A 24,616-nucleotide genomic window follows, 5' to 3' on the forward strand; every position below is an offset into this window, starting at 1 on the left:
GCTGAGAACAGAATTAGAATATCTGTGCCTTAAGTTGTGGGAAGCCTAGAATGCCACTTATTGGGGTCCTTCATAAATAAATTGCTGGAAGAAAATGGGAGGTGTCATCCATGGCAGCCAATCAGGTATTATCTTCTACTCTCTGGGGAAATTGAGAATTTAGCCAGCTTTGGTTCCCATTTTGTGTCTTCCCCTTTTGTTTTATAAACAGTGAGGGGGGGGGATCTGATCCCCTGCTGATTTTGCCCACTGACAAAGAAATGATCAGTCTATAATTTTAATGGTAAGTTTATTTTAACAATGAGAAACAGAATAACAACAAAAGTATCCAGAAAAAACGCATTTCAAAAAAGTTATAACTTGATTTGCATTTTAATGAGTGAAATAAAGTATTCGATCCCCCCTATCAGAAAGATTTCTGTCTCCCAGGTGTCTTCTATACAGGTAACAAGCTGAGATTAGGAGCACTCTTGTAAAGGGAGTGCTCTTAATCTCAGCTTGTTACCTGTATAAAAGACAACTATCCACAGACACAATCAGATTCCAATCTCTCCACCATGGCAAAGACCAAAGAGCTGTCCAAGGATGTCAGTGACGAGATTGTAGAGTCATTTTGAGTTTTCAGCGCTGTCGCACTTTGAGTGACAATTGCACGGTCATACTACACTGTACCCAAATTAAATTTTTACCATTTGTAATATTTTTCAGTTTCAAAACTTTGGCAATAAGTACGTTTTCTCCTTCACTGATGGGGCTGCACTGATGGGCACTGATAAGGCAGCACTGATGAGGTGGCACCAATGAAGTGGCACTGATAGGCAGCACTGTTAGGTGGCACAGATGGGCGACACGGATGGACACTGATAGGTGGCACAAATTGTCACTGATAGCTGGCACAGATTGGCATGGATGGGTGGCACTGATAGTTGGCATGGATGGGCACTGATAGGCGACATTGTATTGTTTTGATGGATGCCAATCAGTGCCAAACAATAATGCATGCCAATCAGTGATGCCTATTATGGGCACTGATTGGCATCCCTGGTGGTCTAGGGTGGCATACCTGGTGCTGGGCATCCCTGGTGGTCCAGTGTGGGCATCCTCGGGGGGGCTGTGCTGATAATCGATCAGCACAAACCCCCCCTGTCAGTGGAGCAGCTGATCGTCTCTACTCTACTCCCTTCTGACAGACGCGAGTGAGGAAAAGCCGATCACCGGCTCTTCCTATTTACACTGTGATCAGCCGTGATTGGACACGGCTGATCACGTGGTAAAGAGTCTCCGTCGGAGACTCTTTACCGAGATCGTAGTTGCCGGGGTCTCAGACTGACACCCCGCAACAACGATCTCTGCAATGTGCGCCCCCAAATCCTGAGGATGTCCTATGACATCCGGTCAGGATTCTGAAACCACTAACTGCTAAATTTACTGTTTTTTTTACATTGAAGTGTATTTTTTCCCAAAAAAATTGCATTTGAAAGACTGCTGGGCAGTCACAGTGTGACATAAAATATTGCAGCTATTGCCATTTTATTCCCCAGGGCTATATATATATATATATATATATATATATATATATATATATATATATATTTATTTGTAAAAAAATGTTTGGGGGTTCTAAGTAATTTTCTAGCAAAAAATATTGATTTTAACTTAAGAAGTGTCAGAAAAAGATTTAGACTTTAAGTGGTTAAACTTCGTGCATTTACAGGTGGTTGAAAGCTTGGCAGACTGCCCAGATTATTTGTTTACACAAGAAGTTCTTTCCTTTTTGATCTAAGAAGTAAGCTTTAGTTACAATGTTTCAAGTTCTACACTTGGCCTATTCGCCTGTTCAGCGAACAGTGAACAATTTGGGCTGTTCGCAGCAAATTCGAAAAGCCGGAACACCCTATACAAGTCTATGGGAGAAATCTAAAGTGCTCATTTTAAAGGGTAATATGCAGGTTACTGTCCTAAAAAGTGTTTGGGGACCTGGGTCCTGCCCCAGGGGACATGGATCAATGCAAAAAAAAGTTTTAAAAACGGCCGTTTTTTCAGGAGCAGTGATTTTAATAATGATTAAAGTGAAACAATAAAAGTGTAATATTCCTTTAAATTTCGTAGCTGGGGGGTATCTATAGTATGCCTGTGAAGGGGCGCATGTTTCTGGTGCTTAGAACTGTCGCTGCACAAAGTGTCATTTGTGCAGGAAAAAAAGTCTTTTAAAATCACTTGCGGCTAAATTGTCGGGTCTCCGTAATACAGAGAACACTCAATGAGTGTTCTCTGTATTAGCCGACAATTCATTCATTCATTGATTAAAAGAAAAAAAAAAAAAAAAAAAAAAGCGTGGGGGTTCCCCTAAATTCAATCAAAAGGCCCTTCAGGTCTGACATGGATATTAAGGGGAACCCCGTGTCAAATTTAAAAAAAAAATTGACGTGGGGGTCCCCCCAAATATCCATACCAGACCCTTCAGGTCTGATATGGATATTAAGGGGAACCCCGCATCAAATTTAAAAAAAAAATTGACGTGGGGGTCCCCCTAAATATCCATACCAGACCCTTTATCCGAGCACGCAACCTGGCAGGCCGCAGGAAAAGAGGGGGGGACGAGAGAGCGGCCCCCCCTCCCTCCTGAACCGTACCAGGCCACATACCCTCAACATTGGGGAGGATGCTTTGGGGGTCTGTGACCCCTCAAAGCACCTTGTCCCCATGTTGATAAGGACAAGGGCCTCATCCTCACAACCCTGGCCGTTGGTTGTGAGGGTCTGCGGGCGGGGGGCTTATCAGAATCTGGAAGCCCCCTTTAACAAGGGGACCCCCAGATCCCGGCCCCCCCCTGTTTGAAATGGTATGGGGGTACAAAAGTACCCCTACCATTTCACAAAGAAAGTGTCAAAATGGTTAAATAAGACAAACACACTTTTGAAAAATTCCTTTATTAAAAAAAAAAAAAATAAAAAAAAAATTCCAGCGGTGCTAATCCACTCTTGCTATCCAGCGACGGGTCTCCGGGGTCCAGCGATGGATGATCATATCCAGCGACGGGGGATCTCTCAGTCCAGCGCTGTCCATACCTCCTTCTTCTGTCTCCACTGCGGAGACACTGCAGAGAGCCGAGCGCTGACATTTCTTATATTGGGAGGGCGGGGCCACCCGTCACCTGACCCCGCCCCTCTGACGCAGGAGAGGGAAGCCAGGGGTTCCCCAGTGACGTGTGGGTGACCCCGCCCCCTCTGATGTAACGGAAACCTGCGTTACATCAGAGGGGGCGGGGTCACCCACACGTCACTGGGGAACCCCTGGCTTCCCTCTCCTGCGTCAGAGGGGCGGGGTCAGGTGACGGGTGGCCCCGCCCTCCCAATATAAGAAATGTCAGCGCTCGGCTCTCTGCAGTGTCTCCGCAGTGAAGACAGAAGAAGGAGGTATGGACAGCGCTGGACTGAGAGATCCCCCGTCGCTGGATATGATCATCCGTCGCTGGATAGCAAGAGTGGATTAGCACCGCTGGAATTTTTTTTTTTTTAATAAAGGAATTTTTCAAAAGTGTGTTTGTCTTATTTAACCATTTTGACACTTTCTTTGTGAAATGGTAGGGGTACTTTTGTACCCCCTTACCATTTCAAACGGGGGGGCCGGGATCTGGGGGTCCCCTTGTTAAAGGGGGCTTCCAGATTCTGATAAGCCCCCCCGCCCGCAGACCCTCACAACCAACGGCCAGGGTTGTGAGGATGAGGCCCTTGTCCTTATCAACATGGGGACAAGGTGCTTTGAGGGGTCACAGACCCCCAAAGCATCCTCCCCAATGTTGAGGGTATGTGGCCTGGTACGGTTCAGGAGGGAGGGGGGGCCGCTCTCTCGTTCCCCCCCTCTTTTCCTGCGGCCTGCCAGGTTGCGTGCTCGGATAAAGGGTCTGGTATGGATATTTAGGGGGACCCCCACGTCAATTTTTTTTTTTAATTTGATGCGGGGTTCCCCTTAATATCCATATCAGACCTGAAGGGTCTGGTATGGATATTTGGGGGGACCCCCACGTCAATTTTTTTTTTTTATTTGACACGGGGTTCCCCTTAATATCCATGTCAGACCTGAAGGGCCTTTTGATTGAATTTAGGGGAACCCCCACGCTTTTTTTTTTTTTTTTCTTTTAATCAATGAATGAATGAATTGTCGGCTAATACAGAGAACACTCATTGAGTGTTCTCTGTATTACGGAGACCCGACAATTTAGCCGCAAGTGATTTTAAAAGACTTTTTTTCCTGCACAAATGACACTTTGTGCAGCGACAGTTCTAAGCACCAGAAACATGCGCCCCTTCACAGGCATACTATAGATACCCCCCAGCTACGAAATTTAAAGGAATATTACACTTTTATTGTTTAACTTTAATCATTATTAAAATCACTGCTCCTGAAAAAACGGCCGTTTTTAAAACTTTTTTTTGCATTGATCCATGTCCCCTGGGGCAGGACCCAGGTCCCCAAACACTTTTTAGGACAGTAACTTTCATATTACCCTTTAAAATGAGCACTTTAGATTGTGAACGTTCGAGTCCCATAGACTTTAATAGGGTTCTAAAGTTCACACGAAGTTTAGGTCTGTTCGCAGGTTCTGGTGCGAACCGAACAGGGGGGTGTTCGGCTCATCCCTACCCAGGATGCTTTCTTTTGACAGCTGAGTGAGCAGATAATCTCTCCACTTGTTTATATGAAAGAATTGCGCCTACTCTCATAAGGGGGGCGAATCGAGATCACGTTTTTTTCACGATTAATCGTGCAGCTCTAGCAGATGGACATGAAATTGCAAAAAAATAAAAGTGTGCGGGAATGCAAGTTGGGAGATGTGAACGGGGCCTGACAGCTGAATGTCTACTCCCTCCTATGTACTTGTATGAAGATGGCCATACACTATGCAATCTGTACAGTTTCCTTTAGATTTACCAAAAACTATGGAATAGGCAAGCCCACCAAAACAATATGTTAAATTTGTATAAAATCAGACAGGCTCTTGCACTACATAATATATATGATAGATGATTTAAAGGATTTGAACAGATTGTACAGAATGTAGGTGGAGATAAAAAGGTGTGGGTGTGGTTCAGAGTGGTGAACATGACCTATCAAGCCCTGTTCTGTGCAAGGCAGTGTATGATGGGATTCAAAGCTTCCTGGGTGTTTCATGATGATGAGTCTGGAAAACGTAAGGGGGTTTTTTTTGTTTTGTTTTTTGTGATGCTGAAAACCCCTGCAGGGGTGTAACCTATGTGTGAAAGTGGAAAATACCACGCTGTCACCTGAAAAAATGGAATCAGCGGCAGGCACAACAAAAGACCATTGCAATTTAAGATAATGGGTACAAATGCAGCGCTAAGTAAAAAATGGTCATATGAGGTAAGACTGTGTGATGAGAAAGTATAAATAAAAAAAAATATACATTTTAAGAATGAAACATTTTTAAATGTATGAACATAAACATTATATACTCCTAATAAACGTGCAAATATGTGTATGTATACACTTGAAAGTCCATAACAAGTGAAATAAATAGAGTCCACAGGTGGCAGCTGGAATATGCTGCAGATCCTGATAAGAGGATAGCCTCCTTAGGACATCAGTGGAAAAGCAATTGTGAGAAGTGGATGATAGATGTAAAACCACCTCCAACATATGGAAGGCTTACCAGAGCTAATGGATGCAACAAGTCGTACGCCTACTGAGTCTTCAAGGCTTGTGGTGAAACTACACCAATACAAAGGACATCCACGCCTGCAGCTAATGGCACCAACGGATGATGGTTACACTGTCAATCCTAACAAAGAAGGAAAACTCAGAGATGAGTAGACCAATTCTTTCCTGTGCGCTCACAAGATGTAGCCAGAAATGAAAAGTTCAACAAAAGTTCCACGTAGTCTAAATCCACATAACAATGTATATTTATATAAAAAAAAAAAACTAATTTTGAGCAGATAAAAAGCACTTGTAAAACAGACTGTAAGTTCACGCAATAACATCAGCAATACTCGTCTTGACGCGGTTCATCTGGGGTGTCGCGACACCGTGGGCATTGCATTTTAAATAGATGTTGTACCCCAATGACAGAATACAAACCTGTGCTGAATTAACATTGAAATGTAATCACTTCCTGGTTCTCAAAAATCGGCATCCGGCTCAAGCTTCGCTATGAAAAGCGGTTCAGTGCATGCACTGACAAGGTTGTCTGACAACCATTCTATAGAAATCAAGTGTGCGTGTCAAGCCTCACTTTCAGATGGCCAATCTCCACAAGACATGATGCCAGCAGCGCCCAATGAACAGACAACACTCGCCCACGAGCGTCCGACCATCTGCTACTACATCATCAAGTCCGGAGATGTAGATGTCTGCAAGCCAAACCTCACTATGGAAAGGCCCGCATCTGTCATATCATTGGCTAGACACTGCTGATGTTTACTACGGCAGTGACGCCGCATATTTTTAATAGCAAAAATGAGAAAAATACATTTATAGATTTAAAAAAAAAAAAAAAAGGAAGGAAGAAAAATGAAAAAAGGCCACAGTGTCATTGACACAAATGTCCCATGAAAAAATAACAATTACACCAGCACAGAGTTGATGCTGAAACTGGGGCACTAATATAAACACATTTCAATATATAAAGAGCAAGCACATGTAATATGTGGTTAATATTATCACATAATGGATGTACAATGACATGGTATGCACAAGTACATCATTAAATTAACCATTTTAATATTAAAAAAAAAAATTGAAAAATATGTTCCTTTTAATCACATGCTGACCAGCGCACGCCGATATGTCGACAGAATGGCACGGACAGGCAAATGAGCATACAGGTATGTCCCTTTTAAATTTGCCGCCATGCCATCGCATGCACGCTGGTCGGGACATCTGTGAGTCCAATCACGGGTCACGCAGACTCTATCACTGCAGGGATACCCGGGGAGTAAGAACGGGGAGATGCTAATGCAAACAAGCATCTCCCCGTTCTGCCTAGTGACAGTGTCACTGATCTCTGCTGCCTGTGCTGTGATCGGAGCAGAGATCAGTGACGTGTCATACACAGCCACGCCCCCCCCCCCCCCCCCCCACAGTTAGAAACACTCCCCAGAGATCACTTAACCCCTACACTGCCACCTAGTGGTTAACCCCCTTCACTGCCAGTGTCATTTACACAGGAATCAGTGTATTTGTATAGCACTGCTGTATAAATGACAATGGTCCCAAAAATGTTTCAGAAATGTCCGCTGTGTCCGCCATAATGTCGCAGTCGTGATAAAAATCGCTGATCACCGCCATTACTAGTAAAAAAAAAAGAAGAAAAAAAAAGATTAATAAAAATGCCATAAAACTATCCCCCATTTTGTAAACGCTATAACTTTTGCGCAAACCAATCAATCGCTTATTGCGATTCTTGATAAAAAAAAGTAGAAGAATACGTATCGGCCTAACCTGAGGAAAAAAAATAAAAATTTTATACATTTTTGGGAGATATTTATTATAGCAAAATGTAAAAAATGTTTTCTTTTCAAAATTGTCTCTCTTTTTTTTTTTTTTTATTTGTTTTATAGTGTAAAAAATAAAAACCGCAGGGGTGATCAAATACCACCAAAAGAAATCTCTATTTGTGGGGAAAAAAAGGACGTCACTTTTGTTTGGGAGCCACGTCGCACGACCACGCAATTGTCAGTTAAAGCGACGCAGTGCTGAATCGCAAAAAGTGCTCTGATCTTTTGCCTGCAAAATGGTCCGGGGCTTAAGTGGTTAAAATAACATTCAAACCCATGATTCCTAAATGGCAATAAATGAGTTGCATTAAGCCTTATTAATAAAGGCATTAATGTCCCACTCCCCATTCGTTCTGAATGGGGAGTGGGACTACAACTCACAGATCCAGAAGGTTTCAAGGCATGATACGCCCCTGGTCATAGCCCCTCCTCTCCAAGGGCATAACATTGGGTGCAATTTTACCCTGTAACCTATGTGTGTAAATTGTATTTATTTTTTTTACTTTTGAATAAAAGTTTGCAGGAAGCTTTGAAACATATTTCATTGGCTGGACTTAATTAAAGATGCCACATTTGAGTGAATATATACCGTATTTATGGGCGTATAACACACACACTTTTTTTTTCCTCCTGAAAACAGAGGGTAAATCGTGCCTGCATTTTATACGCCAATATATCTACATTTTTTACCAATATGGGGGGGGGGGGGGGCGGGGATCGGGCGGTCCGCCTCATTGGGAGGGTGAAAAATAAAGGGGAAACGTTGGGGCAATTGGGACTTTATATGGAACACATCACTGGGCAGAATAAGTCATCAAATGTAATTAAAGTAGTTGTTAGGAACTTCCCTTGTGATCAGTAAAAACTCCAGATGTATTTGAGAAGCAAACAATTTATTTCTGATGTGGCCCACAACAGGGAGACATGCTTACAGGACAAGCTGCAGAAAAAAGTCCCCACAAAAGAATATCTCTCTCTCTCTCCTCATACCCTACAAGAATAACACCTCTATGCTTCTATTGGCTGAGGGAACATAAATAACGTTGTCATGGCACAGGATGGCACTTTATTTGCTATTCATGTTCCGTACATTCTTAGGCTATCATATTAAGTTAAATCTAATCATCCTACCTACTATGGAGTTAATTAAGACAAAACAATACAATGAGTTAATACAATAATGTGCTCAGAAGTAAGCTTTTTAACAAATCAGTCTCAGGACTATTGTTTTTCTAATAGTCACACAATAAACATTTAAAACTTTTCTAACATTCCCTCCTCTTTGTGTGACTATTTTATCTCAACACATTTCGATGAAAGTCCCTGTGTTATACACTTTCGGACTGTATGTCATTAAGTTGAGCTTCAATGTCCACATAGGTCTCCTCAGAGGTAGAGAGGGTTTGATACATTGTTCTTGAGACTGCAATGAGTTTTTGTGAAAGTCCTCGAATACAGGGAATGCAGCAGCATCTGCAAGTAACCAAAACAGCCAAAGCCACAGCGATTGAGATCAAACATGATGTGATAAATCCCAGTCCATTTACCGAACCATCCTTCAAGCCAAGTTGTGAATGGATCATTAATACCTGAGTTTTCCGCCAATTCATTCGATAGCGCAGTCAGTCCTTCCAAGGCTCTGGTCACTGTCCCTCCAGGAGCTGTATTGTTAGGGATAAAGGTACAACACATGCTACCAAACATTTTGCATACCCTCCTCTTTCAGCTAAGACCATACATATCTAAAACCATTCGGTTCTGCCAGGCCATTAGAGATGTGGGGGCTAACTGTTCTGCTAGGCCCTTCACAGCATCCCTAGTATAGTTTACAAATCGTTGTTGGTTATAATATATATAATTAATCCAGTCAACATTTTTATTTATAGTCACCCACCAGAGAAGAGACTCAAACCCAGCAGTCACCTGATTCCTGGCTTTAAACTCATCCGGCACCCCGCAAAGAACCCCAATCTCATCTATGTAGATCTGAGAGTCAAATGACCCCAAGGGAGAGGTGTCCCTACGATACTGTCGGTGACTCTTAGTCCACGGGTATTCTGACAGGATTCTCAGGGGCATAGCCAGCTGGACCATTGCGCAATCCCCTTGGGCATTGGCTGGTAGTCTAGCTCACAGTTTCTTATCCCCAAACATCCACCAGACATCAGCTCTCTGAATGTCATGTCCAACCCAGTCACCGTTGTCCGTGTTAATCCTCTCCACACAGTAGTCATCAGGCAGTGACCCAAGATCCACCGCGCTACGGGTCCCTGGGAGTGCAAAACAAGTAAAGTTGCCCAGATAAGCGGTAACCGCTGGAGGTATCTGAGGTCTCTGTACTGGGGGAAACAACAAACTCAATGTGTGACAAGTAGAATTTGTTTCAGGTTTATAGCTCTTATTATACAATTGCAACATACATTTTAAACCTTCTGGATCTGTATTGTGATCTAGAGGAAAAGGAACTGTTGCTAAATGTGGTCTGGCTCCGGCACAAACTAAACAGTTTTCCTTTTTCAGAGTTTTAACCTCAACCATTGTAACCACTCATTTTTTATTCTTGGTCGCCCGTCTCCAAAGCTATGGCATCTTCTATTGTTACGTTAGTGAATCTTATAGTTATACTCAGAACTTCTATTTTAGTATGGCCTTCTTCTTTCCCTTCTGAGTCTACCTTTTCCTGTTGTCTAGTTTTATTAGGTGGTAATACCTCAAGGAAAAATGTTCCTGAGGGGTCAGTTCCTGACACCCATGCTCCCATGGAATACAACCGCTGATCTTCCTTCCTCGGCTCCTTTAATGTTATTAATAGTTGGTTACAGTTATTACTATTGTGAAGGGGGAGTTGGCCGCTTTTGTGATTATGAGTCTCTCCTTTATTCCACTCTTTTTAGCCCCTGGTTGATTATACCCCCAATCTTGATGTGCTGTAGTCCACAGGGCCCGATCCCATGCTTGACATCCTGTCTTATTCCAGAGCCAGCAGATATATTTATCTGCCCATAGAAGTCCTCTAGCCCCAGTTGTATCCCCACAATCTGCAATCTGACAGAAGTCTACCAGTATAGTGCTAGTTATTCCCTCTATAAAGTTTTAGATTTAATGCTTTTTCTGTTCTTTCCTAGTTCAAAGGTTCCTCTACTCTTCCATAATGTATAACCCCTCTTATGGATGCCTCTCCTAGAGTCACCAGTAACCCAAGGATAATTACTGTCCCTTTCATCCTAACCAGCTACAGAGTTCCAGCGGATAGGATAGGGGAGTTGGAAGGGGAGGGAGACTTCACCGGTTTGAGACAAGTCCCACCTTGTGTGAGACCTCCCTTTGTAGCCGGATTTTCTGAACCTCTGGTAGCCATCTGGCCCTACTCTGCCTGTGAAACGTTTTTACAATGGGACTGGTGAATCCAGGTAGACCTCTCTGCAATCCTTATCACAGTAGGGGTAGTTAAAAGGACTTTGAAAGGACCATCCCACCTTGGGGAGTACCACTGCTTTTTTCTTATTACTTTTTATTGAGACCCCAATCTCCCACATGCACCTTTTTCATCTTCTTTTGGGGGTGTGATATACATACTGGTCACAGCTACTAGTAGGCAATACATCCAATTATTTTTACCTATTTCTTCCATAGCTTTTCTCAGTTTGCTTTTTAGAATGCCATTATGTCTTTCTACCAATCCAGCTGATTGGGAATGATAGGCACAATGGTATTTCCCTTTAATTCTCATCACTTCTGTCAAATGTTGTATATTTTTTAATTACAAAATGGGGTCCATTATCACTGTAAATCCTTTCAGGGATTCCAAATCTAGGAATAATATCTCTTAGTAATGCTTTGGCTACAGTCTGTGCATCTGCACTTCCTGTCGGGAATATCTCCACCCATTTGGTCAGGGTGCCTAGGTACCAAACAATATTTCTTCCTTTCACATTTGTCTAATTCGATAAAATCCATGCAAATGTGTTGGAATGGATATTGCGGTGTAGGGAACTTCCCTTTCTGTGGTCTTATACCTCTCTGAGCATTGTGTCTTGCACATATAAGACATTGAGAGCAAAAAGTTTTTTGAGTAATTTGTGAATCCCTAGGCTGTACATACTTTATTTAACATCTCAGTCACCCCCCTGTTTGACACATGCGTTACTCCATGTGTCAATACTGCTGCATACCTAAATAAAGATTTTGGTAATATCGGTTTCCCTTCAGGTGATGTGTAAATATCATCAATTATTGTGCAACCCTTTGTTTTTCAATATTGTTTTTCCCCAGGGGGGGCATTTTGCTGCATATCAGTAAGGACTGTATGATCTATCACTATGATTTCTCCTCATTATTTTATGTGTTTCTTGTGCCGCTATTTTGGCAGCTTCATCTGCCCTTTTATTTCCCTTTGAGATGGGGTCCGTATATTTTGTGTGTGCTTGACATTTACAGATTGCAAGCTTTTTTGGTAACTGTATTGCATCTAGGAGTTCTAAAATGAAGTCCGTATGTGAAAATGGTTTACCACTGGAGGTGACCATCCCCCTGTTTTTCCATTGTTGTGCAAAAACATGTACTGTTGAAAAGGCATATTGACTGTCAGTGTATATGGTTACAGATTTTCCTTCTGACAGTATACATGCTCTTGTCAGTTCTACAAGTTCTGCAACTTGTGCTGAATAATGTTTTGGTAGTGGCCCCGCTTCCAAAATCTCATCCTGTGTCACTACTGCATATCCTGTTGCATTTGTGCCATCTGGATTTTTCTTACTAGAACCGTCAACAAAAAGTGTCATGTCAGGGTTAGATAATGGTACATCTTTCAGATCACTTCATGGCAGTACCTTTTCAGTGATGGCAGCAGCGCAGTCATGTTTTATGACCATCAGTAGGAAGTAGTAGTAGTGTGGATGGTTTTAATGTAGTACACCTCTGTATTGTTAAGTGAGGTTGTGTCAAGAGTATTGTCATGCAGGAAAGGTGTCGTGCTGGGCTCAAATGTGATACCTTTTGTTGTAACAGGATAACAGACACTGCATGTGGTACCTTTTCAGTTAGTAAAGTTGAATAAAGACACCAGTCCATCCGGTTCAGCCTGAGTGAGTGTCCAGCCCCTACCCCTGTACACCCACATCGTTCTCCACCCCAAGGATCCAACGTCCCCATTCATATACCACGGCCAACCCGGGACAGAAGCCAATCAACCCACCTGCATGTCCCCGGAGTGCGGGAGGAAACCAGAGCACCCGGAGGAAACCACGCAGGCACAGGGAGTACATGCAAACTCCAGGCAGGCAGCGCCATGATTGGGATTCGAACCAGCGACCCCCTTCACTGCTAGGCGAGAGTGCTAACCACTACACCGCTGATGCTACCAGTGCTTGTACACAGGGTGGAAGTGCTCTAGTTGCACTGTCTAATTCTGTAGAGTAATCCTTCCTCTAAAACCACCTGTGCCTCTTCCTCTATGAGACCCCTCTGGTTCTGCCTCAGCAGTGTACTCTTCTGCATCCTCCTCTCCTTCATCACCTTGCACAAAAACCTTTACTTTCACATTCTTTTTTGCCTTTGTTTTCAAATACTTCTCAGAATGCTTAGCATATTGTAAAACATCTAAAACTGATGCAGTTCGGTAAGTAACCATGTTTTTAACAATGTAATCCTTATGATCCTGTTTCAATCCATTTAAAAAAAACAATCTTTAGCTGTTGTTAATATGCACTATACACATCCTCAGCTTCGGGGAGCCCGGAGAACACTCTAAAAATCTCTCGTAATTTATTTAGGTAGTCACTGACACTTTCCTTGTCTTCTTGTACTGTCATATTTATTTTTTGCCAATCAGTCCGTTGTACCCATCTAAGATGGCATCTGTTCAGTAAGGCAGTCAACCTGTTCCCTAAGTCTGGGCTTTCTGGAGGCAATGGATCCCCCCCCCCCCCATCCCTGTGCATTGCTGGGGCACCCAGTGCATGAGTTATGGCGTCAGTTAATGTTTCAAGGATCGATCTGTTCATCTCCAGGACTGAACTACTGTCTGGAGAGATTGAGGAAGTGGAGTTGGGGTTTTGTTCAGAGGCGGTTCTTTTGACAAGGGTGGATGTCACAGGGAAGGTGTTACTCTGGGCAGTTGCTTGCACCCGAGGGGGAGGACCATTATAGGGAGGTGGTCTCTGGGTGTAGCAGATGAGATCATCCTCTTTGTCCACTAGGGACAATTGGGCTTGGCATTTTTCCTTTGTACTTCCTTCTACCCTAATTCTAGCATGCTGAAGCCAATACTCCGCCATTTCCAACCCATACCTTTTTTGAACTTTGGGTCCTGACAATTTAAGCTTATCCACAGGCCCCCAAAATAGAACTTTCTTTCTTTTTAATTTTTTTTTAGTATTCTGATTCAGAACTTAGCCTTTTTGACTTTATAAATGTACCCAAATATAAACAGCATTGCATCATTAACACTTCACAGTTGAAAGTCTGTGAATTCTAAAAATAACTCCAATCCAATATAAATATTTACTTTAAGACTATTATTCAGACTTTCTTTCCCACCAAAAGTCCTAATATTTTCACAGATGCACAAATTGACTTCTGTCAGGCAATGTGCATTTTCTTGTTTCCGAGAAACAGCTTCTTGACCATCAGGCCTCATGCACACGGACGTTTTTACAGCCACTTTTTTGAGCTTTTTTTGCAGCTTAAAAACGGCTGTCCATGTTAGTCTATGGCTTCATGCCCACCTAGGCGTTTTTGAGCTGCAAATGGCATAGGCGTTTTTAAGCTGTAAAAAAAACCCAGGACCAGTGCGTTCCGTGGCGTGGAGCTAGAGCTGTAAAAACGCGACTCGCAGGAAAACGCGCATAAACACGCAACATATTTTCTTTGTTTTCTGAGTGCTATAGCCAAGAGATGTGTTTCTTAAAAAACGCTACTTAACGCTAACGCTAAAAAACGCGCAAAAACGCCAATGCAAAACGTGGTAAAAATCACGTTTTTAACAACGATTTTTCCAGGCATCGGAGCTAGCTTTGCAGCCAGTTTTTTAAAACGTCCGTGTGCATGAGCACTCATAGTAATGAAAACATTCTCAGCCTTTTTTTTTTCTTTTCTTTTCACATTTATCAAGCCACCTGATAATAATTCTTTTCTTTAATTGAAAAACAAACTTTATTGAAAAAAACTAAGAAAAAAAAAACAAAAAGAAGGAAACAGAGAATATAACATACATAGTAAGCATACATAAGGTACATCAGGTAATAAGGGCCAACCTGGCCAAGGCAGTGTTGCATACATGAGTGCTTTGGGATAGTTGCGCCGCATAGGGTTTAGATACCCATCATGGGTAGCATCATTGTAAGACCAATCCGTGTCCACCGGGGAAGGGGCAGGAGGCAGAGAGAGAAAGGAAAAAAAAAAGGAGGAAAGGGAGGGGGACACAATAAAAGCAGACCCATGGGGTGAAGGAAGCACAGAAAGGGAAAAACAGAGGGGGGAGGGGGGCAAAGGATCAATACAACAGCATATCAAGTACATGTCTCCCCATCCCCCAACCATCTGCCCCATATCTGCTCGTATTTAAGTGGACATCCTCTATGCGTATATATTAATTTCTTATACGGGAGGGTATCGTTAACCTCTTTCTTCCAACATTGGACCGTGGGGGGGAGGGCCTGCATCCAGCCGCGAGCAAGCACTTTTCTCGCCAGGAACAGTGTTTCATGTAAAAAGGTACGAAGGGACTTGTCAGCTTCAAATTCTGGCAAGAGACCAAGTAAGCACAGCTTCGGGTCGAGGCTAACAGGAGAGCCCCTCTGGTCATGGAGAAAGCAAATTACCTGTATCCAGTTTGTTTGTATAACCGGGCAGGACCATATGAGGTGATAGAAGGAGCCTGGGGTGTGGTCGCATAAGCGGCATCCCGGATTATACGTGGGTTTGAACCGTGCTATCTTTTGGGGGGTCAGATATGTCCTATGAACAATGTACAGCTGTGTGAGGCGGTCCGAAAGTCTGGGGGATACTCTCTTCACATCCCCCAATACATCATCCCACTCCTCGTCCTCAATTAATCCAACATCCACCTCCCATCCGGCCTTGGCGGCGTAAGCCAATGCCCCGGAACCTGGGAGACGGATGGCGGAGTAGAGGGCAGAGATCAACCTGGTTGGTTCAGCCCCTGTGACTATATCTACTATAGGAGGGACTGTCGGGGGGTTGGAGCCGGGAAACTGAGTCTGTAGCGCATGTCGGAGCTGTAAATATCGGAAGAAGAGATGGTTAGGGAGTGCGAATTCTTCCTTTAGCATTTGAAAGGATTTAAGCCCAGAGCTAGTCATGACTTGGTGCATGTACAATATCCCATACCGCGTCCAAGCTGCGGGGTCTGGAACGGACAGCAGTTCGGGCAAGTGAGTGTTGAACCAGAGAGGAGTTTAAGAATGAACCTGTGGGGTCCCAAGTTTGTTTAGGGCCGTCCGCCATATCCTCCGGTGATGCGTCAACATGTCTACTTTTGGATAGGGGGAACGTTTTGACAGTGGAGCCCTAAGGACTGACTGAAGTGGGGTGTGAGCAGGGTCATCAGGGCGTTTAAAAAGTAATGTCTGGTATCTTGGTAGCTCGCTCTTGTCAAAGTGATAAAAATGGGACAATTGGGAGGCAAGGTAGTAATCCTGGAAATTTGGAAGGGCAGCCCCTCCCATTGTCACTGGATTCTTCAGAAGTCTCCAAGACAATTTGTGTCTGCTGTGGCCCCATATAAATGAATTGAGAATTGATTCAATCGTCTTGAAAAATTTTTGTGGTATATACAGGGGTGCATGCCACACCAAATAAAGTATCTTGGGCAGAAGTATCATTTTGACCAGATTAATGCGTCCCATAACGCCCAGAGGTAGTCTGGCCCAGGTTTGTGTCTTGGTCTTAATCAGGGCGTAAAGGGGTTCAATGTTTAGGGGTACATAGTCTGTCAGCGATCTAGTGACCTGCACTCCTAAATACTTGATCACGGAAACCCTAGGGAGATCTAGAGGAGGGGACGTGGGTACAGGGGGGAAATGATCAAGCGGAAGGATCTGGGATTTGGACCAGTTAATGCTCAGACCCGAATGACTACCGATACAGTCTATGGTATGGAGGGCTTCAAGAAGGGAGGGACCCGAGTCGGCTAAGTATATGAGTGTATCGTCGGCATACATCCCGATCTTTTCCTCCAGGTTTCCTATCCTAAGGCCACGAATTCTGGCGTCTGCGCGAACCATAATAGCCAGTGGCTCCACAGCCAACGCATACAACATGGGGGAAAGGGGGCAGCCTTGTCGAGTCCCTCTCTCCAGCGGGAACTGCTCAGAGAGCCAGCCGTTCACAAACACCTTGGCCTTCGGGGATTGATACAGGAGTTGGACCCAGCAGATAAAGTTGGGGCCAAGTCCAAATCCCAAGAGGCATTCCCACAGGTAGTTCCACTCCACGGAGTCGAAGGCCTTGGCAGCATCCAAAGCCACCACGACCCGCGAGCCGACTTCATCATGGGATCCCTGGATGTTCATAAGTAAGCGGCGGATATTCATGGCGGTGTTTTTTCCTGGCATAAAGCCAGTCTGGTCAGGGTGGATCAGTGAGAGGATAACCTGATTAAGGCGGGAGGCAAGAATCTTAGCCAGTATTTTAATGTCAACCTGTAGTAGAGAGATAGGTCTATATGATTCCGGATAGTGTGGGTCCTTCCCTGGCTTGGGAATCACAACTATTTGTGCGTCCCTCATGGAGGGGGGTAGGATTCCCGTGTCAAATATGGACTCATATAAGTCATGGCGTTTAGGGGTCAAAAGTTCAGAGTAGGTGGCATAAAATTCTAGCGGCAGACCGTCAAGTCCTGGTGCTTTAGAAGTGGCCAGAGAGGAAATTGCCTTGGAAATATCCTCCTCAGTAATGGGGGGCCTCTAAAAGGTCACGTTGGGCGTCTGTCAGTTTGGGAAATGTAATTCTCGCCAAGTAGTCTCTGGTGTCTTGGGGAGTATGAGTGACCCGAGTGGCATAGAGTGCTTGATAAAATCTCGCAAACTCCTCCGCCACCTGTTGTGGATCCGTAATACCATTCCCCTGGGTGTCCAGCAGCGACACCACGACCGGGGGACGGGAATCTAAGTGAGCGAGGTAAGCGAGTAGTTTGCCCGATCTTTCTCCATATTCAAATACCCTTTGCCTACAGAAAAAGATGCGCTGCTTGGCCTGTTTCGTATGTAGCTGGGAGACCTGTCGTAGCTGGAGCTTAAGATTAGTGGCTGCGTCAGGCGAGGGGTCTCGATGAAACTCCTCCTCCAATCTCTGTAGGTGTTCCGTAGCCTGTTGGACAACAAGTTTGGACGACCGCTTAAGTCTGTTAATGCGCGTGGAGAGCAGGGAGCGGGCGTAAAGCTTAAATGTGTCCCACACCATGTCGTATGTAGTGGAGTCCCCGTTAACTGCAAAATAGTGCTGCAACTCCGTAGAGATGTCCCCCTGCTCCCGCAGGGCGGCCAGCCAAAATGGGTTCAGCCGCCAAGTAGGAGAGGGAGAGGCCCTCAGGAGCCGCATCGTAATCCAGTAGGGGGTGTGATCCGAGAGGATTCTCGGAGCGAAGCCCACATCTTCCAGTCTGGGTGTCAGAGTCTGTGAAATGAGAATGAAGTCAATTCGGGACATTGTGTTATGGCTGGCTGAGAAGCACGAGTATGCTTTAGCATGGGGATGCTTGTGGTGCCATGTATCGACAAGAGCAAAATCGGTCAATATACGGTGTAGTCTGGTATGGGCTGGAGGGTCATCAGGGGAGTCCGGGGTGCCCATGCGGTCCAGAGCGGAAATGAGGGTCATATTAAAGTCCCCCAACCACACTGCCGGCACCGAGGGGTAGTGTGCCATAAATGCAAGGCCCTCCTTAAGTACAACTGAGTTATGGGGGGGGGGGGGACATAGCGGGCTATTATCAAAATAGGGGATCCATTAATGGTGGCATGCAGGAATACATATCTGCCCTGCCGGTCCGTCTGGAGCAGCACTAGGTTAAACGGCACCCTTTTAGCAATTAGGACCGAAACCCCCCTGGAGTATGAGGTGTGGGTAGCATGGTACGCCCAACCTATCCACGGTTTCTTAAGAGAGGACTGGAGATGGCCAGTAACATGGGTCTCAACTAGCGCGATAATGTCAGCACGCTGAGACTTAAGGAATGTCAGGGCGGCAGTGCGTTTTATCTTGTTTCGCATGCCTCTGACATTCACCTGATAATAATTCTACAACATTCTATTCACTCCAAAGTGCAATCTACCTTTTCCAAGCTACCCAAACTATAAACAATTTCTGCCACTTGCTTCCTGTAACACCGTGGCATGCTAAAATAATAAAGCAACCTGGTGTCAGTGTACCTTCTTTTTCTTTTATGCTAAGTTTCAATATTTACAATATAACCCTTCTGTATTGTCATAGCTAATCAAGGGTTAACTTTTACAACTTCTGGCAGGAGCAATCCTTACATGAGGGGAGGGGGAGGGGGAGAGAGTTCAGTGCCTTGGCTTCTTATCTTCTTCTTAGAAATACGCAGCACAAAAACATGTAAACGAACAAAGCAATACAAGAGCAAAAACATCAGCACTCCCCACACTATCGAGAGAATCAAAAAGGGTTAAACATGAACAAAGATAAAGTAAACACACACAGAAGAAAGTTAGCCTTGCGATCTTTTTAGATCACTTAACTAAACAGCGCTTAAATAGTCAGGCATTCAACCTCTGACATTCGGTATACCTCAAATCTTTTTGTTATCTGTCCGGACAGCGGGCGACGTAATTTTTTACCTTGGACAACGTCCCCAAGTGTCTCTGTCTACGAGCACTGGACCACCTAGAATATTATAGGCTCAATACCAATGTCGGCAATTACAACACATTAAACCAGAAGCAAAGAGAAAGAGAAGAAAAGACTCTTAGAAAGAATTAAGAATAATTTAAATTATCTTACCTCTCAAACACCTGGACTGGATCACACAAGGTTCGGAAACAGACAGTGGAATCCAGATCTTTTGCCCCCGCCCCTTTTTCACCAATAGCATTGAATGGGGGGACTTTAATCGTTCGGTGAGCTTCAAAGTCCAATACTCACCGAAGTTTTGTCGGGGCCGTCTGATCTGAAAACCAGCGTGTTGCTTCTGGCTCGAAAGGACCAAAAATGTTAGGAACTTCCCTTGTGATCAGTAAAAACTCCAGATGTATTTGAGAAGCAAACAATTTATTTCTGATGTGGCCCACAACAGGGAGACATGCTTACAGGACAAGCTGCAGAAAAAAGTCCCCACAAAAGAATATCTCTCTCCTCATACCCTACAAGAATAACACCTCTATGCTTCTATTGGCTGAGGGAACATAAATAACGTTGTCATGGCACTTTATTTGCTATTCATGTTCCGTACATTCTTAGGCTATCATATTAAGTTAAATCTAATCATCCTACCTACTATGGAGTTAATTAAGACAAAACAATACAATGAGTTAATACAATAATTTGTTAAAAAGCTTACTTCTGAGCACATCAGTCTCAGGACTATTGTTTTTCTAATAGTCACACAATAAACATTTAAAACTTTTATAACAGTAGTATGTTTATTTGCTGGTACCACATGAGAGCACAATGCAGTAAATGATATAGGCATAGAATCAATAAATATTGTACAGAGTAGATAAAGCATGATAATTTTGTCACATTATAGTAAAATAATATGTTACACTGTAACAGATGATACCCAACATGTATATACACAAACAAAATTATATTGGTATAAAATTGATGGCCTAGACATTGAGACCCCTTGATAGATACATGATTGCTGTGACATAACATCAATTGTGAATGCTTGACGCGTTTCGTGGAGGTTTGTCCACTCATCAGGAGCAGCTAAATGTGGATCCCTATAATATAATATGATATAGATTAGAGGTAGATTTTGGTGTATTCTTTTTCCTAAAAAAACCCCCAAAAAACTGCATTTGAAAGACCTCTGCGCAAATGCCGTGTGACATTAAAATATTGCAACAACCGCTATTTTATTCCCTAGGGTCTCTGCTAAAAAAATATATATATCATTTTTTGGGGGTCTAAGTGATTTTCTGGCAGAAAATACAGGACTTTTACTTGTAAGCAACAAGTGTCAGAAAAGATTTAGTTTTTAAATGGTTAAACTGAGAACTCTACACACAGTTGAGTTCATTCATTCAAGTGTAAACATTGTATCTTTTTGCTCTTTTCTTGGCAGACTGCCCAGAGAGGGAACAAGTGCTTCTATGAAGACTCAGGCAACTTGCATTGACTTCTATTACAGAATTCATTTCCAAGTCGCGCTGTAGTTCTAAGGCCCCTTTCACATTACTGATCCGCCCCGTGATGAACCGCTCACTCAGCGGGGATCGCTCCGTTGTCCCCGCTGAGCCGGCGGCGGACAGGGCGGTCTCTGCACACTGTGCAGGGACCACCCTGTCAGCTCTCCGCTCTCTATGGGGATCGGATGAGCACGGACCGGCTGTCCGCGTTCATCCGATCCACTCTGCAGATGGATAGAAAAATAGAATTTTCCTCCGTCTGCAGAATCGGACAATTGTGGAGGCAGACAATAGCGGGTGTCTGCGGATGTTCATCAGGGGATGAGTAAAGCCCCCCCAGGAGCTGAGGAGGTAGCCAAACGGCAGCAAGGCACGGCAAGCCAGGAAACGCGTATGAAAGTGAACGGCAGAAAAGTTCCCCTTCCAATATTGTAGTGTAGCGTATGAACCCAAAAGGGTAACTGTAATAGATAATTTTATATAATGGTCGGATTAAGTAGTAAACTAACAAAACCACAAGATGGAGGGTAAGCGTGAAAAAAGTAGTGAGAGACCAAGTAGAGGGGCATATCGAAAACACTCCAAATGTGCAAATAGCCACAGTGCAAGAAAGTTAGAAAATGTGGACAAGGGACGCACCCACCAAAAACACCAGATGCCATATAAGAACAGCAATGAGTGACCTAAATAAAGAAAAAAGCATATAAGGTAGAGAATACACGTGTCAGAGTGCGTAAGATACAGAATCCGTGAATACCTGGAGATGCCAGATACCAGCCAACCATCAAGGTCCCCCCAACGTCACGCTGGGTCGTACTATAAGAAAGGAACTTTCATACGTGTTTCCTGGCTTGCCGTGCCTTGCTGCCGTTTGGCTACCTCCTCAGCTCCCGGGGGGGATGCTTTACTCATCCCCCTGATGCCCTCCATCATCATGAATACTATCACATATGCTTTACAATATACCCATAGGTAAGAGTGTTAGGACCAGTTATTTTGTTCCCTCTCTTCCTATTGTTTGATATGACTAACAATCATCTATATCATATTATATTATAGGGATCCCCATTTAGCTGCTCCTGATGAGTGGACAAACTTCCACGAAACGCATCGAGCATTCACAATTGATGTTATGTCACAGCAATCATGTATCTATCAAGGGGTCCCAATGTCTAAGCCATCAATTTTATACTAATATAATTTTGTTTGTGTATATAAATGTTGGGTGGAGTGCTGAATGTTACTATCATGTATCATCTGTTACAGTGTAACATATTATTTTACTATAATGTGACTAAATTATCATGTTTTATCTACTCTGTACCATATTTATTGATTCTAAGCCTATATCATTTATTGCATTGTGCTCTCATGTGGTACCAGCAAATAAACATACATTCTTTAATTATATTTGATGACTGACTTATTCTGCCCAGTAAGGTGTTCCATATAAAGTCCCAATTGTCCCCAATTTTTCCCCTTTATTTTTCATATAAATAGGGATGGAGACCTGTGTAGTGGATGGTCACGGTCTCATGTAAAGTCCCAACGTTTCTTTCTTTTCTCATTGGGAGGGTGTCGGGCCAGCCGCCCTGCCCTTCCTGGCCCTTGCTCTCTCGTGTACCCTGTTATGTGACTCTCCTCTGCTCATTGACGGTCACATGACCGCTCTCCTCCCGCTCGGCCTCCTCCTCGATTGTAGCTTTTGATTGGAGGAGGAGAGCGGTCATGTGACCATCAATGAAACAGCAGAGGAGTCGCACGAGGAGAGTGACCTGGTCCACGAGAGGGCACCGTTAATTGAGGCACACAGAAGCCCCCATCGACAATGAGTGAGACACAGGAGGAGCCTCTCAATCCCTAAAGGTATGCTGGCAGGGCTGTCCCAGGAGGCTTGTACTGTGCAAGTGTGGTGTATAATTTTTTTTATTTTTTTTGTAAACTTTGTTTATTGGGTTTAGTCATAGCTTTACAGTTCGGTAGAACACAGAATTTTATCATTTCTTCAGGAACAATAGAAAAGAGAGAGAGCATGGCGAAATAAAGGCATTCACACCATCAGGAGGGTCGTTCACTTATCCATGGTATGGAGTAGGGGGAAGGGGGGAAGGGAACAGGATCTCACCTTGAGCTGATAGTGTTCTCATGCATTCCGCACCGGACTGTCTGCCGCCGGGGCGATGTCTCATTCTGCAATAAGTGTACATACAATGCTTGAGGTCTGTGCTCTGATTTAAAATGGGGCGGCGGCGGGGGGGGGGGGGGTGGGGTCAGGTTTAGCTATTAGCAAGGTCGACACATTGACCAAAAGTTGGATCTGCTAGCTTCAACAGGGATACATCCAGGCTTGATGATACTCGAATTTGGTCGGAAAAAATGATCCGTCCAGTGACCATGTGGTTGTGTTTCTCTTTTGTGCTTTTACGTGTTGCAATCCATTCCTCTGCTTCTCTGTTCTCATTTAGCCTGCGTATTTACTCCTCCCTGCCCGGTACCTGTGTCTTCTTCCAATAGATTGGGAGGAGCCGCTTTGCTGCATTTAGCAGGTGGGGCAGAGCGTTTTTTTTTTTTTGTAACGGCTGATTTGACATGGGAGGGATATGCAAGAGAAAATGGACCGGTGAGAGGGGGACATCTTTTCCCAGGATTTCCTTGACCTGTTCCTTTATGTCTTGCTAGAAAGGTGCAATTAGTGGTCATTCCCACCACAAGTGTAGCAGGGTTCCTTGGCCTCCACATCCCCGACAGCATAACTCGGAGCCTGTTGGGTGGGTACCTCCGTGCCAAATCGGCCGGGACCCTGTACCAGCATGACAGCAGTTTATAATTAGTCTCCCGTATTTTAGTATCTGCGGAGCTGGAGTGGGTGAGCTGATAGAGGTATGTCAATTGGGGCCCAGTGACGGTCTGTCCTAGATCTCTATCCCAGGCATGAATGAAGATGGGCTTGGGGGCCGAGGCTGAGACACCAAGTAGGAGATAAAGTTCTAAAACCATTCGAGGGATTGGTTCCTCTGCTATGAATAACTTCTCAAAAGGAGTGAGTGATGTGATATCACTTATAAATCTGCTGTGCGTTTCGAAAAAATTGTCTATACCTCCAGAAATTCATCTGCGGTCTCCCGGTCCTAGAAGCTAGGATTCGTAGGGAATCATTTTGCCATCCTTCAGCACCTTTCACTTTTCCCACAGCTAGCATTCCTGTCATCTACCCAGGTTCCAAAGAAGCCTGCATGTTCCCCAGGGGGGAACCAGAGGAACCCTCCCAAAGGCGCCAGCGGGGACATGGGCAGGGGCCAAGTCCAGTACTCGCTTAAGACTGTCCCACATTCTGAGCGTAGCGCTCATCAAAGGGGAAGTGTCTGACAGCCCCCATTGTTCATACGTGAGCCACGGGGCATATGACAGGATCCTCCCTGCCATGCATTTCTCCATGGAAACCCAGAGCTTGTCATGGAAGCGCCAGTTTAGGATCCCCATGGAGGGCAATAACCTGGTGGTATCTGAGCAAGTCTGGGACGCCAAGACCTCCAGAGCACTTTGGGCGCTTCAGGGCTACCCGTGGTTTCTGTGATTTCCATATAAAATTCATGAGCATATTAGACAGTTGGGCAAAGAAAGTTCTGGGCAGGGATATAGGGAGCATTTGCATGTAAAACAGAATCCTAGGGAGGACATTAATTTTTATTATGTTGACCCTTCCTAACCACATGAAGGCAGTTTTTGTCCAGTGCTGTAGGTCTTGTCTGATAGCAGTTATCAGTC

At 44.2% G+C, this 24,616-nt stretch overlaps 1 protein-coding gene across 3 annotated transcripts in view; it reads left to right on the forward strand.

Moving 5' to 3' along the window:
• Positions 1-24,616, forward strand: part of PMM2 (phosphomannomutase 2) — a 119,102-nt gene that overhangs the window by 359 nt on the left and 94,127 nt on the right. The gene's annotated exons all lie outside the window — the stretch shown is intronic.

Source organism: Lithobates pipiens, unplaced genomic scaffold (assembly GCF_037356315.1).
Source record: "Lithobates pipiens isolate NorthernLeopardFrog02 unplaced genomic scaffold, aLitPip1_a1.2 Scaffold_22, whole genome shotgun sequence".
Taxonomy (NCBI): Eukaryota; Metazoa; Chordata; class Amphibia; order Anura; family Ranidae; genus Lithobates; species Lithobates pipiens.